This window comes from Pseudorca crassidens, chromosome 13 (assembly GCF_039906515.1).
Source record: "Pseudorca crassidens isolate mPseCra1 chromosome 13, mPseCra1.hap1, whole genome shotgun sequence".
NCBI classification, from domain to species: domain Eukaryota; kingdom Metazoa; phylum Chordata; class Mammalia; order Artiodactyla; family Delphinidae; genus Pseudorca; species Pseudorca crassidens.
Window position 1 is genome coordinate 48,806,979 of NC_090308.1, and position 13,931 is coordinate 48,820,909.

Below are 13,931 nucleotides of genomic sequence, written 5' to 3' on the forward strand. Positions count from 1 at the left end.
TCACTTGTCCTCACCACTGCTGGCCTGGCTGCTCCCCCTGCTCCGGGGTCACTGAGCAGCCGCTCTTCTCACTCAGGCACTGTTTTCACATCACTGACCTTCCAAATGCAGAGTCAGCTCCTTGGGCTGATTCTCATGTAACTTTTCCTCACCTCATTTCTCTACTTTTCCACCTATTCAGTTTGTGTCATTCCCTGTCGATGCCCAAAGTCCTGGAGTTCAATTTTCCTCCAGATTTTATCTTAAGGGAGTGGTATTAAGCCCTGTGAAACTTGCTTTATATGAAATAATAATTCTTATCCATCTCATAAAGGTGTTCTTGGTCTAGCAGCATGAGTTTGTTTCCTGTAGAAAACTTAGCAACTTATGAAAATGCATTTTCTAATAGACTTTTAGAAAATAGTCTTATTGAGATATAATTCACATACCATACAATCCACCCAATTAAAGTATACAATTCAGTGGTTTTTAGTGTATTCACAGATCTGTATGACCGTCATACATCACCTCAAAAAAAAACCTTCTGTGACCTTATCTATCATCTCCTTATCCTCCCCACCTACCCATCCCTCAGCCCTAAATAACCACAAATCTATTTTCTCTATAGATTTCCATTCCCTGGGAATGGAATCATATAATATGTGGTCTTTTGTGACGGGCTTTTCTCACTTAGCATAATGTGTTTTTTTTTGTTTTGTTTTGCGGTACGTGGGCCTCTCACTGTTGTGGCCTCTCCCATTGCGGAGCACAGGCTCCGGACGCGCAGGCTCAGCGGCCATGGCTCATGGGCCCAACCGCTCCGTGGCATGTGGGATCTTCCTGGACCGGGGCACGAACCCGTGTCCCCTGCATCGGCAGGTGGACTCTCAACCACTGCGCCACCAGGGAAGCCCCATAGCATAATGTTTTTAAGGTTCATCCATGTTATAACATGTGTCAGTACTTCATTCCTTTTATGGCTGAATAATATTCCATTGTATGAACAGACCACATTTTGTTCATTCATCAGTTGATGGGCATTCGGGTTGTTTCTACCTATTGGCTATTAAATTTTTTTAGACTCAGGGAGCTGGAACTGAAATGGGTCTTTGAGATTGGAAATACCAACCCTTACAGTTGAGGAGCCAAGGGCTCTGGGGGTCCAAGTTCACTCCACGGCTCCCTGATGGAGCTGGAAATGGAATCCCCGCCTCCTCAACCCCATCTGTCTTCCAGATTGTTGCACATCCTCTTTCTGTGGAAACAGATTAGAGAAATTTGAAAAATTACTCAGTGCTTTCCCACAGCAGTTTTTGGTTTTGCAAATGTTTTGAGTTCTTCCCCCTTCCAACACTCATTAGAAACGGTTGAAAGAAGTTATAATTTTTTATGTGTATTCTTTCTTGACATTGCCATTCTCCATACTGAGATCAAAAGCATCTGTCCAGTAACTAATTGTTCTATGATAAAATGGAATAAGGATAAAAGTACTGCCGGAGAGAGAGCATCCACTATCATGTAATGCTTCTTCATTGAATTTACTTTTAAAAGGCTCCAAAATGGTTTTATGAAGACAAAGTACATCTTGAATAGAATCAGATAGGCCTCTTCTTACTGTGGCTTCCAGATCTGTTTCCCCCAAGGGTGTCTTTCATGGTCCCTCTCCCCTGATCTGCTCTGGAATTTACTACCACCTTTCCTTACCCTCATACCCACCCTGGCCCCCCCTCACCCTCCCCTCCAACAAGCCCATCCACCACCTTCCAGCATACTCACAGGCTCTAGGGTGGGAAAATAGCTCCTCTTCTCCCACGGAGGGTCAGGGAATCTTTGTTTAATTCTAATAGCCTTTCCGCGAGGAAGGAACAATTAATTAAAGATGAGAAACAAGCTGCTTCCTGATTTTCCTTTTTTCTTCTACCAGCTATGGAAAAACCAGATCAGTGAGCCACAGAAGTGACCCAGTTCACACTGGGCAGCCTAGTGACACACAGGAAGGCAGGACTGGGTTATTCTATACTAATGTGAAATCATACAGTTTAGAATGAAGGGGACAGGGTCCATGCACATAAGTACCCCAAAAGGATGACTTGAAATAAATCCAAAGGTGTTAGTCGTTATTTTTAAACAGGAGAAAAAAGAGTAAAAATGGAATCAGACTATTAAAAACCCTGGGGACATTTAGAAATGTAGGTAGGTCTAAAGTCGGGTGGGGAATTTGCATTTCTAAAACTTCCCAAGTGATGCTGAGGCTGCCAGTCAGGGGCCACACTTTGAGAACCACTGGTTTGGAGAATTTTCCAGCCCCTGGTTTTGCCTTTGTTGTTCCTGATCTTTCCCCCTTTCTTTCCCAATAACAATATACTAGGGAAAGCAAAGAACATGCCACTTTCTTTGAACTGGCTTTATAAAATCATCCACAAATATTTCCTCCAATTCTTACATTTCAAAAAGTCCTCATTGCATGCAAAAACAAATTCAAAATTGTATTGTTCAAACTTGTTTGTATTACCAAAGTGTTTGTAATAGAATCAGCACCAGTGGAATGATGGTGTAGCCTCTACTAAAACGTGTACCTTTGGATGTAGAGTTTGTTTGGATAATACTAGTAAAAGATTAATAAAATAAAATCCCAGGCCCATTATCTTATAGTTCCTTCTTATATTTAGTCAGCACCTTCCATATTTATATGGACGTCTCTAGAGAGCAAGGGCTGCATATGCTGATTAGTCTCTGCTCTCATTTCTTCTGGCATCTTCCTTTGAACTCAGAACAAGTGGGAATTGAGTGAGGAACTGGGCGTGTGGTTCACAGGAGTAGCGGAGGGGACAATTTCTTTTTTCTTTCCAGTGCAGTGGCTGTTTCCTTTTCCCAATCTAAATACATTGGGAAAGAATGAGTCTGTAGCCAATGCTGAAAGAATTTTTATTTCTCTTAAGGCTCAAAACTTTAGCTTTCAGTCATTTCTTTATTCATTCAAAGAGGATAAAGAGACAAGGAAAACCTGGAGAACAGATATTGTCCCTTTCGCCTTAGTAACAGGATGAGGGTACAGCTGAGTCTTCAGTTCAGGACACTCATGAAGGGGGTGCCTGTTGGTTCCCCAGTCTCTGGACAGGAATACACTGCATATGACCTTGACCAAAAAAATAATAAAGTTTTTAACTCTTTTTAAAAAATAAAAAACGTCATGAAAAAAATTCCAAAACCTCAAACAGGAATGTATTTTGTTCTGAAAAGGTGGAAGTGTGGTGAATTCCCCTCTTTACCCACTGGTGGCACGGGATGGTCCTTGGGTGAGCCTGGGCAGTCACACTGTCTCAGGTTTGAGACTTCACTGGATTCACGTTTGTTAAAGGGCCTGTCAGCACTCCCAAGCAGGAAGCGTTCACCTCTGAAGAGAACTGAAGGCCGGGGAGGCTTTGTTGGTGATGCAGCTGTCATATACTATTAGTGCATGGGTGGGTCTCACCAGGTACAGGAGGTATATCATTTATAGACAGAAATTGCATAATTAATCTTGATAGAATTTTGACACTTTCTTGGCAGTGCAATTTGTTCGTCAAGTAAAAAGCAAAAGGAAGCTGGTCACATGGAATTTAGAACTCCTGAGTTCAAGACTAGGTATCTTTCACAGGTGGAACTGGGAACTCAGGAGTTGATCTGATTTAGAGCAATCATAAAGGCTCCCAGAAAGACCCACTTTTGCCTTTGGCTTCTGGCCTCATATGCTCAGGTTTCAATGGGAAAAAGGACATAGATGAAACCAGATTTCTTCCCAAATTGTTTGAGAATATGGACCATATGCATCGACTTTAGTTCCTTCCTATTAATTTTTTAATTGAAGTATAGTTGATTTACAATATCATGTTAGTTTCAGGTGTACAGCACAGCAATTCAGTTATTTATATATAAATATATTCTTTATCAGATTCTTTTCCCTTATAGGTTATTACAAAATATTGAGTATAGTTCTCTATGCTATACAGTAGGACCATGTTGGTTATCTATTTTATATATAGTTTATTAATTTTCTTTTAAAAAATCATTTTTTATTGTGAAGTATAACTCACATATGGAAGAGTACACCAAACCCAAAATATATAGCCCAGGTAACAGTTGCAAAGCAACTACAGTGTTTCCACCATTGATACTTTTGAACTTTGTTATACAAGTGGACACAAACAAGATGCATTCTTTTGTGTTCTGCTTCTTTCATGAAGCACTATGTTTGTGAGATTCATCCATGTTGTTGTATGTAGAAATAGTTTTTCATTTTAATTTTTGAAATGAAATTCTATTCTGTGACTAGACCTCAGTTTTTCCATTCTACTGTTGATAGACACTATGGTTGTTTTCGCTTTTTGACTATTACAAATAGTGCTGCTATGAACATTCTTCACGTGTCTGCATATCTGAAGCATCTGATAGAATTACAAAGCCTGAGCTCTGCCTCAGAAAATTCCAATTCTATGGCAATGAAAATGGCTGAGGTGCAGGGTATGCATATGTCCAACTTTAGCAGATGATGCAAAAACATTTTCTAAAGAAATTATAATAGTCAATCACCCAGTGATGTAGCTGTATTCAGGATCTGACATCTTTTATTACTAGTCAGGTCATTTTAGGGTCACCACCACCAGGTGACCACCTATAACATATCTCAAGGTGTATATGAAAATTCTAGCTTAGTAAAAAGACCTAGTTCTGTCTGCTTCTATTTAGAGACTTTTAGAAATGCCTCCAGAAGAACTTGTTAGAATGGCTTTGTTACAATAAGCAAGCAGGAAAAAAAAAAAAAAGGTATAATCTGATGCTTCACCTAGGATTAAAAATACCTTTCAGTGGTTTCCTGGAATTTGGCCGTAAGCAAATTTATATTTTTCTATAGGCTGATGAGGGGGAAGAATCCTGTTTTGAACTGCAACAGACTTAGAGGTGAAAAAGCACACATTTCTGGCAACATGTTATTAGTGTTGTGTAGGACATTATACATGTATATATTTGTACATTTTATCAGAACAAAGGGTTTTGAGATAAAAAAGCAGTAGAGCTCTGGGCATGCCTGGTTCCTGTGAGAACTGTCATTCATGTGAGGAAAAGACCACAGGGGGCTCTGGACTCCCCCATACTTTCTCCTAATAGATCCAGATGTTGATATTGGCATGGATGAGTTTACAGAGCAGTTCTGTGCAGAAAACCAAAAAGACTCATTCTCCTCTACACCCAGTCCCAGCAGTATGCACAATTCCAATAACTGTATGCCAATATCATACAAAAAAAGCCAACACCACTTCTGAGTTTTCAGGGAAGTTGTGATTTTTTTGCCTCTGCATTATTTTGGATGAGAAAGATTGAGGATTTGGGCTTTGGCATCCTTGCATGCTACCAGCAATTTCTCAGCAGTAGCAGCATTTACCACTTCTACGTGAGCTTTGGGCACATGACTATGTGTACCAGTCTTCCAACTGTCATTTTAATTTGAGATTGTATGCCAGCCAAGTTGGGGAAGAAATCCAAAAGGCAGCTTGTTGAAGAAAGGGGAGGAGGATTCATCAAGTGGTAGAAAGACACCTCTGAAGACTTTCAACAAATCCGCGTATTGACCCTGTGGCCCCCAAGCTGGGTAAGACCATGACAGGATCTTTTCCTATGCTGGGAAGATGCTGAAAAATCAGCTTGTTAAAAACAACCTACTGTTGGTAAAAACCACACCACTGTCCTGGATAAATTAATTAAGCTTCCACATTCTCAAAAGAGAAAGTTAATAGTTTCCCAGAATAGATTGTCAAACTGAAGAATGCTTTTAAATATTTAGCAAACTCCATTTGAGTTAGAGTGGTTAGGAGTACAGTCAGCCAGCAGTGTGTATGAACAGCTCTAAGAAGTGGGGTCACGCAGGGTTTCAGAGTATAAGCTGTGGAGTCAGATGCCTGGGATAGAGCCCCAGTGTTACCACTTCCTAGCTTGGGTGACCTTGGTAAATCATTTAACTATTTTCTGCCTCAGTTTCCTGAGTAATATCTGCTTTATAGGGTTGCTGTGGGCACATTAAACGGTAAAGCTAGTGCCTAACACATAAGTAGGTGCTCAATAAATGTGAGTTATTAATGTTTAATGTGAGAGTAAGGATGCTGTAGGCACTAAGGAAGTCTTGGTTGTGATATAAGGAATGGCTTTTCAGGGTTACTCAGCCTGGACCCCTCAGAGTCAAGTTCATGTTGATTAAGAGGGGCCCAGGTCACTGTAAATACTGTACTGTTTTCTGGCATCTTACAGAGACACCCCCAAACACCCAGTGGCTTCTTAGATGATTAGCCCTGTGGCTCTCTGCCAAGAGGCCACTAGGGATGAGACCAACACCCACTCTCTCAAGTCTAATGAGACTGTTGGCCTGTTATCACTCAGAAAATGGACCCCAACCATCTTCTCTCTGCACCAGGAGGCTCTCTCTTCCTCTTCTGAACTCTGATCCCTTTAATTTCTATAATTTTGAATCTTCTTCTTGCTTTGTTGTGACTTGATAATCATTCATTTAAGTTATTTATTGGGCACTAACCATGTTCAAAACATAATGATAAGTACTGAGGATACCTCTTGGGAGGGAGACAAATAAAACCCCAGTTAACAGACAAATAAATAAAATAACAATAAATGATGGGAGGTGTCATACTATGAAGGAAGCCAGAAAGGGATTGGGAGAGAGATTACCAGCAGAGGAAAGGAAAAGGAATCCTAATTTGGATGGTCAGGAAAGGGCCTTTCTGAAGAGGTGACAGTGCTGGGCTCCTCCAATCAAGAGAAGTAGGGTCTGCAAGAAGTGCGTAGGGTTGGGAGGGCACTCCAGATGGAGGGGACCACGTGGCAACTGTCCTGAGTGGGGGCAAGCTTGGGACCAAGGAAGAGAAAAGAGCCAGTGAGATGCGGCAGAATGAGCACAGAGGAGTGGGCAGGGCAGATGGTGCGGGGCCTTGTGGCCACGGTTCTTAGTGTAATTTGGCTGCCTGACTCTTTTGGCAGGACGTCTGCACTATTTCTCTTCGTGTATCCCAGTCCTCCACTCCCACCCAAAACTGGCTCTGTCAGCTAGCACAATGCCATGGACATAGTAGATACAATAATAGTTGCTGAATGTGATGGTGACACCTCTGGTAGTTTGGGTCTACATGAGTCCAAAAGCAAGGAAAATGAGATCTGGTAGAGCTCCCAGCTGATCATTTATCTTTGCACTTGGTTTTACATTAGGAAATTCTCTTTCATAAATACTTGACCTTGTCTAATGCAGGAGATAAAATTTCGTGTAAATTAAATTTTATTTTACATACAGTAGTGGCACTAGCAGATTGAAGAAATCCAACTTTGAATCATTTTCTATCATTCAGACCTACTATGGAATGTGAATAGTGAATCTTCCATCATTCAGATACAGGTTTGTATTTTTATACATGTCCAATGCATGACCTGGGCCCAGTGTCCTTGGGCCGCCTTCGCTGCCCAATTGATTGTTAATATCCTCCACCTGGGCATGGCTCTCCTTGACCAAGGATGGGAGCAAGTTGCTTCCTTTCACAGCAGAAAGATAGTAGAGATGAGCATTTTTACTTATCACCATGTAGGGAACGCATTGGGGACCTACAGGCATTGTATTAAATGCATTATATACATTCTTTATTTCATTTGGTGTTTAACAGATGAGGAAACTGGTGCTCAGAGAGATGAAGTGTTACTTTACTTTTAACACTTTGGCACAAGCATGGACACACAACTCATAATACACAATAGACTTGGCTAGCACGTTTAAACAAGGCTATGCTGTGGGCTGAGGGAAGACAAAAGGGAAATAAACACAGATAGGAACATACTATTATTAGTTATTTAGACTTACAAAATATAGCTCAATCATCTTTTGTCCATAGTCCCCCGGGCTTCCCTGGTGGCGCAGTGGTTAAGAATCCACCTGCAAATGCAGGGGACACGGGTTCGAGCCCTGGTCCGGGAAGATCCCACATGCCGCGGAACAACTAAGCCCATGCGCTACAACTACTGATCCTGCGCTCTAGATCCTGCAAGCCACAACTAGTGAGCCCTCATGCCACAACTACTGAAGCCCGTGCGCCTAGAGCCTGTCCTCTGCAACAAGAGAAACCACCGCAATGAGAAGCTCACACACAGCAACGAAGAGTAGCCCCCGCTCGCCGCAACTAGAGAAAGCCCATGCGCAGCGACGAAGACCCAACGCAGCCAAAAATTAAAAAAAAGTCTCCCAACTAAGTGATTTCCACCTAGGAGAACTTTATAAAAAGACACATTTCTGGGCCTCCCTGGTGGCGCAGTGGTTGAGAGTCGCCTGCCAATGCAGGGGACAGGGGTTTGTGCCCCGGTCTGGGAGGATCCCACATGCCGCGGAGTGGCTGGGCCCGTGAGCCATGGCCGCTGAGCCTGCGCGTCCGGAGCCTGTGCTCTGCAACGGGAGAGGCCACAACAGTGAGGGGCCCGTGTACTGCAAAAAAAAAAAAGACACACTTCCATCCCACCCTTAGAGATTGGTCTCTAAGACTGGGGTGGGGCCTGGGAGTTTGCATCTTTAAAAAGCTCTGTCCAAGGAATAGGATATGTAGTGTGAATGAAAAATATTGCCTGCCGTATCAGTAAGCAAAGGATGTTGCAGCCATCAAGCCATCACATTACAGTCGCCTCGCTGCCCCCAATGGTGAGCCCTGAGGGAACTTAGGATGGAGACAGATGGGCTGCCCACTGCCAAGCCCTCAGCCACTGCAGTCACCGCCAGCTGTGCACCCTGAGGGGATTCAGGATGGAGAAAAGCAGGATACTGGCCCCAGATAGCTGAGGTGCATATCAAAGGAATGATTTTAGTGAGCCCAGACTCCTGCATCTTCCCATACATAGAAAAGCGCTAAATTCCTTAACTTGAGATATCTGGTTTTCTTTAATTAACAGGAATCTTCTGATGTTCTGACTACCTGGTCTTTGTTGCAAAAACTCCTATATATCCTGACTCCCCCCTACCCCCCACCACCTCTTACCTCTTTGGAGCAGTCTCTCATAGTTATCTGAGATGCTGTGTCCCGGGATTGAAGTCTTCAGAATGTCCACTGAATACAACATAATTCTCAACTTTTAGGTTGTGCATTTTTCTTCAGTTGGCAGTAGTCAGGTTTAAGAATAGGAAGTGCCTTGCTGCTTGGCCCCCAGCCTGCCTCACTAAGGTATATGCAAGTTTTCCTCTACGATTCAGACCATTCTCAGAGAGCTTTGGGCTCCTAGAGCACCTAACTCAAGAGAAAAGAGACTTTCTTCTCCCACTGATGTCCTATTTGTTGCTAAGGGCAATTTCTTCTTCAAGGAAAATAGCATATATCTATCAGGCCCTAGCCAGATTTCAGTACAACACAATGAAACCAACATTTAAACAAGAGACATACTCCAGGGCATGGGACTAAGGCATCTTAGTGTCATAGACCGAAGTCTGGAACACACCAACCTCCTCCCCTTAACCACAAATTTCCTTCCTGGGCTCCATTCACTAGGAATGCTGCTTTTTGCTTCTGAGGCTAGCACACTAGTCTGTTAATGTGTCATTGAATTCTGATCCATCAAGATCAGCATTTGAATAGCTGCTTTCCTTAGATGTTAATGTAAGGAAAGCTCTTGTTCAAACCTTAGTTTTGGAATCAGACAAATGTAGGTTAGAAACTACCTGTAAATTTCAAAATCTCTCAGACTGTTTCTTCCTGTATAGGCTAGGCATGGAAAACACCCCCTCATGAGGTGGTTTTAAAGATTAAATGAGATTACTTATCTAAAATCACTGGCTTTTCAATTTGGGTGCCTATTGGAATCATCTGGGGGAGTTTAACAACATACTGATTGATGCTTAGATTCCGTCCCTAGAGATTCTAATTTAATTGGTCTGGGGTTTAACCTGGGCATTCAAAGCTTTAAGAGGTGTCCAGGTGATTCTAATGTGCAGTTTAGGTGAGAGCCAGTGATCTAAAGCACCTGGCTGTTGCCTGACCCATTAAGTGGACAATCAAGAAGGGCTTAGAGGCAGGACTGATGGTCAGTGCCCCACAAGTAATTTGGAGAATTATGTCTGGTCTGCATGATTAAACTCATTTTCTAGGCTATTCTGAATGGTTCTTGAGGGACCTTTGTTTATCAGTGACCACATTTCCTAACTTTTCATCGCTCCCACTGGTTAATTTACTAAACGTTCCCAAGCTTCTGTAATGAGAATTACTTTAGTGATAGGACAAATTGCAGGTCTCAGGGGCACAGTGAGGGTGGGGATCAGGACTTAGGCATCCTTGACTTGTCAACAGTCAGTGCCTAGCACTGATAGCTGTTCATTAACATTGAATGAAAAAGAAAATGTGGTTGTAATTCCTTATTCCAGGTTAATTTGGTTTGCAATGACTTCCCACTGTTTGCCTGGCCCCTGAATCCCTCAGGCTGGAGTGGCTGGGCCTAGAGCATGCCCTGCCCTGCTGTTACCCAGGCAGGTTAAGCTCCAGTTGCCTGCAAACTAACAGAATTTCAGCCAAGTGGGATTCAGTCTATGCAGTGATTGTAAGTGGGTGTAATTGGGGTAATACCCCTGCTTGTAGTGCTCAAACAGAACATGTTTTCTCCAACTTTTAAGCTTTTGGATGGTCAAAGACATCTTTGGAGATTTGGCTTCTTTTTCCTGCTTTGCAAGAAAATTGCTTCCTTCTACTTTTTGACTCTGAGGCTTTTATTGATGATGGGTGATGAGATGACAAAGGGGAAGGCAGACATCTCCAGCAGAGAGTGTTTTTCTATGCAAGAGGTATTAGAACAACTGGACTTGTATGTGTGAATTTAAAAGGTATGCGCCCCTATTTTCATGACCAAAAACAATCTGAAGAGTCATGAAATGAGAATTTGAAGTGGATGTCACTGAGGAAAAGCAAAATTCTTAACAGGGCAACTTTTCTGATCTTAACCACATTTCAATCAAAAGCAAATCTAACATTCTGTGTATAAATAGGACAGTTTCTCATCATGAACTTGAGTGATGTGAACCAACTGAACAAAAGGGTCGCATGACAAGGTGTTTGCCTTTTTATGCAAATATAAGATAAATATTCATGAAGCTTTATTTCAGGGAAAGATATGTTAAATGGCAAAACTAATTTAAGGTTTATCTCATATATATCTTAAATACTTTTGGGAACAAGGTAGGGGTATAATTATATATTCTTAAATGTGCAAGTGTACTTGTGCTTGTACATATATGCCCATTTTCAGTGAGAATCAGGTACTGAATCATGGTTAATTCTTATTCGATGAGGGGCCTGAGGACTTGGAAAAATCACAGAATCATTATTATATGGAAATCTCCTAGTGTTCAACCATGGATTCCTTGGGCCTAATAAGATCCGGACGGCGGGTGGGCTGAGGTTGCCCAGGGATCACCCAGAAGCTCCACCAGCAAGCATATTTTTGAGTGGGTCATTCCTCGTCCTAAAATGTGTTGCAGGGTGGTGGTTCTTACAGAGAGATGATTGCTAGAAGCCCACACCATCCCAGCTCTTGCTATGATGATTAAGAGTTGATTAAGAGTTGACCTTGCTGCTGTGTATTAAGAATCCTGGCAGGAGACCGAACTAGAAATTTGGAATAAGAGGCCAAGTACTACATTTTTAACTTTTGTATAAAGGTCACAATACTATGTTGTCTTTAATACTAGACAATATAGCCCCCATTTTATATTTTCTCTACTATAAATTAATATTTCCATTATTAAATCTATGTGCTTCATCAAAAATAATTTGGAATACAGAGAAAATAAAAAGAAATCAAACATGCCCCTATCTTAACACAACCACTTAGCATTTTTCTTCAGCTGTACTAGCTGCCTCTGAAAATGTAAGGAGCTCGGTTGCAGTGTGTCTTTATGTAAATACTATTTAATGGACACTTTGTTTCTATGAATATCTGCTATTCATAGAGATTATAATGAGAAGAACCTGCAGTAACAAGGGGGTTTCTCAGGCTTCCCAGCTGGCCTCTTGGCTTCCCTCTGCCTCTGGGACCTCAGAATTTTCCCAGGAGTGTGTGATTTAGCTGTGCTGGCTGCAGCTGCTTGAGGACACTCTAGGATTCTGGACAGGGAGCGAGGAACCTGCTATCCTAGGGCCTGAGACAGTTGGAAATTAACTTGACTAGTGAGTCAAGAGATCAAAGTGAAAAGGATTTAATGCCCCTTTAATGCCCCTTTTGTTTAAGAGTTGGAAAGAGTCTCTTCGCTTTTCGCTTTTTAGCTAGTTATTTGATCAGCTGAGCCATATCCTATCCCTATGCTGTGATGTGCTGACACCATCTAATAACATTACCATCCCAGCTACCAGAATGGTTTAGAGCCCCACCTGCAGCCCTCCCATTGCCACCAGACATCTCCCCATCATTTAGCTTTCAGCTAATAAAGCCACTTAACTGGATCATTTTTAAGGCTTCTGGGCCAATCGCCATAGCAGTGCCTAAGAAGGAAGGTGTTTCTCATCATGAAGAGGAAGCAAATTCATTCCTTGGCCCTCCTTTACCATGTATGTTTTGAATACCTTTTAAACACAAGGCTTGCTTCAGGCCTTGGGATATGGTGGTGACAAGATGGACAGGGTCCCTTGGAACTAAGAATCTAGCAAGGAGAGGCAATTTAGAGAAATAATTGCCAGAAAGGGTGAAGACTACCAGGCTGGGGGATGCTCAGCGCACTTGGAGAACATCCTGTGGAGACCTAGCCTCGTCTGAGGCGGAGGAACTGTGTAAACTAGGACCTGAGGTATTACTCACCAGTTGGGAAGAGGTGGGGAGGGCAGGGGAGGAGGGTTGGGGTCGAAGGTAACAGAACATACAAAGCCTTGGAGGTGGATGAGAGCAGCATATTCAAGCACTAAAAGGCATCTGGCTTGGCTGAGGAGAGGTCCATGGGAAGAAGCTGCCAGGGATTCGTTGATGAAGAGTTTGGCCGGTCATGTGAAGGAGTCTGACTTTAGTGGCAATGGGAGCTACTGTGGGTTTAAGCAGAGGAGCTGACAAGAATAGCTCACTTCTCTGCTCTTCATACACCTTTCTCTAATGCAGGTGGAGCCCTGTGATGAACTTTTAGAACATGAAATTCCACCAGTTTTCAAAGCATTTCTGCCTTAGTCAAAGCCAGAAAGCACAGAGCAGCCTCTGGATATAGTGAACCCCCACCCAAGTTATTTAAGCAAGGGATCCCCTGAAGAGTAAGCTGGTTCTCGGCCAACATAGCATCTCTCTAAGCCCCATCAGAGATGGGATCTTGGCTGGCCAACTGCTCAAAACAGAGTGACAAGGCTAAAATAAAAGATAACTCAGAACTCATCTCAGTCCAAACCCCTCAGTTTGCAGATGAACAGGCTGAGGCCCGAGAGGTGAAGGACCTCATCTGCGGTCACACATGCAAAGGAAGAGCCAGGGCTGAGGCCTAAGTCTGACTCCCAGGGTGCCAGCCCCACCATGAGCAGAAATTATACCCTTTTGATTACAATACAAGCGGCTTACTATATATATAGGACTACCATTTGAGGACTTTAGATGGGTCCATATGTCTAGGGCTTCTGTCCTCTCTTAATACTTCACCCCAAAGATGGCTAGAGCGATGATTCTAAAGGGCAGGGTGTAGTTTAGGGTGGGGTCTTTGTGTCAAGACAAAATGTAAAGAGGGCTATCTGGAACTCTGGCCCAGCGCAGCCCTGTGTGGAAGTGGGAAGAATGGGGCAGAGGTATGGCGAGGTGGCCAAGTGGAATCTGCATGAAGATGCAGAGGAGGGGTGGTCTATCTCCACCTTTGTTCCAGTGCCTAGTATCTAATGTGTCCTGCAGAACTGTTGAAATCCTCTTTGTACTTTTCCACTTCTCTGTTTCCAGCACTTTCCACAATG

The 13,931-nt window shown here is 42.8% G+C and overlaps 1 long non-coding RNA gene across 1 annotated transcript; it reads right to left on the minus strand.

Moving 5' to 3' along the window:
- Positions 1 to 2,890: 2,890 nt before the first annotated feature.
- On the minus strand, positions 2,891 to 9,463 carry LOC137205008 (uncharacterized). The gene is made up of 2 exons (XR_010933954.1): positions 9,024 to 9,463; positions 2,891 to 3,115 (listed from the first exon to the last, which is right to left on the minus strand). It is a non-coding gene; the product is annotated as an uncharacterized lncRNA (long non-coding RNA).
- Positions 9,464 to 13,931: the final 4,468 nt, after the last annotated feature.